At 43.1% G+C, this 3,298-nt stretch overlaps 1 non-coding gene across 1 annotated transcript; it reads left to right on the top strand.

Moving 5' to 3' along the window:
- Positions 1 to 2,127: 2,127 nt before the first annotated feature.
- Positions 2,128 to 2,234, top strand: LOC112753511 (small nucleolar RNA R71). Its single transcript, XR_003177896.1, has one exon. It is a non-coding gene; the product is annotated as a small nucleolar RNA R71 (small nucleolar RNA).
- The last annotated feature ends 1,064 nt before the right edge of the window (positions 2,235 to 3,298 follow it).

Below are 3,298 nucleotides of genomic sequence, written 5' to 3'. Positions count from 1 at the left end.
ACCCCTCCCTGCCACAACTTCATAACTTCCTTCTGTACCACTTCCTTCATGATTGGGTTCAGCCTCCTTTGGGATTGAATAGATGGTTTGGCATCATCTTCCAATAGTATTTTATGCATGCATATGGCCGAATTGATCCTTTTTAGGTCAGCGAGGGTCCATCCAATGGCATCTTTATGCCTTTGCAACACTTTGAGCAGTTTATTCTCTTGATCTTGGCTGAGGGATGAGTTTATGATCACTGGGTAGCTTTCATTCTCTCCTAAGTATGCATATTTGAGAGTGGGTGGCAGTGCTTTGAGTTCAAGTTTGGGTGCTTCTAACTTTTCATTCTCTTCCTTTAGTGCACCTTGTATATGAATCTCTGCTGTTGCAACCTCTTCACTAGACGTTGACTCCTCCTCTGTTAACCTTTCAGGTTTTTCTTCTTCAAAGCTCTCCTGCACTGCATCTTCCAGTGAGTCCAACCTCATACATTCTCCCAATTGTTCTGGTGGGTAACTCATGGCCTTGAACACATTGAATGTCATCTTTTCATTGTGTAATCTTAAGGTGAGGTCACCTTTTTGGACATCAATGGCAGCTCCAGCAGTAGCTAAGAACGGTCTTCCCAGGATGATAGAAGCCTTGGCTTTCTCCTGCATGTCCAACACCACAAAGTCTGCTGGGAAGATGAAATCCCCCACTTTCACCAGCAAATCTTCCACTACACCATGAGGGAACTTGAACGATCGGTCTGCCAGTTGTAGGGCCATTTTTGTTGGCTTAGCCTCCTCGATTTTCATTTTTCTCATCATAGCTACTGACATCAGATTTATGCTGGCTCCTAAGTCACATAGAGCCTTCTCCACTGTGATTTCCCTTATAATACAAGGGATCTGGAAACTCCCAGGATCCTTCAATTTTTGGGGTAGTTTATGCTGAATGATAGCACTACATTCTTCTGTTAGTATCACAGTTTCATTGCTCCTCCAACTTCTCTTCTTAGTCATCAATTCCTTCAAGAACTTAGCATAGAGCGGCATTTGCTCTATTGCTTCAGCAAATGGTATGTTAATCTGTAATTTTTTGAAGATTTCCAAAAATCTGGAGAACTGGCTGTCATCCCCCTTCTTCTTCAGTTGTTGAGGATATGGGACTTTGGGAACATATGGCTTCAGCTCTCCTTCCTTTTGATGTGAGTTGGAGGTGGGGACTTGAACTTCATCTTGTTCCTCCTTCTGTCTAACCGAATCTTTCTCTTGTGGTTGCTTGGGAGTCTCCTTCAATTCCTTTCCACTTCTGAGGGTGATAGCCTAACACTCCTCCCTTTGGTTTGAGTCTGCATCACTACGAGGGTTATGGCTGGAAATTTGCTTGAATAGGTATCCAATTTGTGTCTCAAGTTTCTTGATGGCAGCATTTTGATTCTGCATATTGGACTGCACTTCTTCTCGGAATGCCTTACTGTCTTGAATCTTTTTGCATATGCCCTCAAGTAGGGTCTCAATTCTGGAGAGTCTATCTTCAGATGATGGTGAGTTGAGAGTGGATGGGTGAGTTGGGTTATTTTTGTTTTGGTATGGATGTGGAGAGGTGTTGTTAGGGTGGTGTTGATATGATCTCTGTGTGGAATGTTGGTGAGCTGCATGGTTGTTGGGGTTGTGACGTCTCTGATCTTGGCTTTGATCTTGTTGATTTCTCCACCCAAAGTTTGGGTGATTCCTCCAACCAGGGTTGTAGGTCTTGGAGTATTGATCATGGGTCTGCCTGGGTGAGTTTCCAATGTAGTTGGCTTGTTCTTGCTCATCCTCAGCCTCTGTATTCACTCACTCTTGGGTTGCTGATGAGGTGGTGATTGCTGCTACTTGGTTCCTCTCCATCTTCTTGGTGAGGTCAGCCAGCTGCTTGGTGATAAGCTTGTTTTGGGCCAGCAGTACATCCACATTGTTTAGCTCCATCACTCCTCTAGTGTTGCCTATTTCAGAAGCATAGAAATAGTCATTCTCTGCTACAGTCTCAATGACATCTATGGCTTCTTCGATGGTCTTCTTCTTGTTCAGAGATCCCCCTGATGAGTGGTCTACTCCCTTCTTTGATTCATAAGAAAGGCCTTCATAGAAAATGTGTAGTTGCACCCATTCATTGAACATATCTGGTGGACACCTTCTTGTCAGGTCCTTAAACCTCTCTCATGCTTCATATAGAGTCTCACCATCTTGCTGCCTGAAGGTTTGAACCTCAGCTCTCAGCCTGTTGATCCGTTGAGGAGGATAGAATCTTGCCAAGAATTTGTTTACCACATCTTCCCAAGTTGCTAAACTCTCCTTTGGGAAGGATTCCATCCATTTAGATGCCTTGTCCTTGAGTGAGAAAGGGAACAGAAGTAGTCTATAGGTGTTAGGATGAACACCATTAGACTCCACAGTATCACATATCCTCAGGAAGGTGGTTAGATGTTGATTGGGGTCTTCTTGGACACCTCCTCCGAATGAACAATTGTTCGGAACAAGGGTGATGAGCTGTGGCTTTAGTTCAAAGTTGTTGGCATGTATAGTTGGCCTTTGGATGCTGCTTCCACAATTTCCTAGGTTTGGGTTGATGTAAGAACCCAGAACCCTTCTCTCTTACCCAGCCTGATGTGCTGGACCTTCTCGGCCATGGTTGTGAGCCTCTTCTTCATGATGGTGTTCCATATTCTCGTTCATATCTGGTTCAAAGTACTCCTCCTTTTCCTCAGCACCAACTACTCTTTTTCCTCTTGCTTCCCTCCTTAATCTAATGAAGGTCCTCTCAGGTTCAGAATCAAAGGAAGTTGAAGCCCCGCTTCTTCTCCCTGTCATACAACCAACAAGGCACAAGCAAGGAAATAGATGCAGAAAGTAATTTCTATAGAAATGCTGTTAGTGTGAGTGATGCAATATATCAAACAGTTAGTGGGTTAGTGGACTGAATTGTAAACAAATAAGAAAATGGGTAGGGGGAAGGGAAGAAAATAACTGAACAGAAAGTAAATTACTCAAATGAACTTAAATCAAACAAAAGAAAAAAAAAATGCTCAATCTAGTTATCCTCCAATTTAGTCATTGTTGATAGAAAATCAATCCCCAGCAACGGCGCCATAAACTTGATGCACGGAAACTTGTCTCTCAACAATTTTCCTTCGGCAAGTATACCGAATTGTCGTCAAGTAAAAACTCACAATAGAGTGAGGTCAAATCCCACAGGGATTGATTGGTCAAGCAACTTTAATTAGAGGAATGTTCTAGTTGAGCGAAGCAGATTTTGATTTGAGATTTGCAGAAAATTAAATGGCGGG

Source organism: Arachis hypogaea, chromosome 15 (assembly GCF_003086295.3).
Source record: "Arachis hypogaea cultivar Tifrunner chromosome 15, arahy.Tifrunner.gnm2.J5K5, whole genome shotgun sequence".
In the NCBI taxonomy this organism is placed as follows: Eukaryota; Viridiplantae; Streptophyta; class Magnoliopsida; order Fabales; family Fabaceae; genus Arachis; species Arachis hypogaea.
This window is presented reverse-complemented; position numbering and strand designations above follow the sequence as displayed.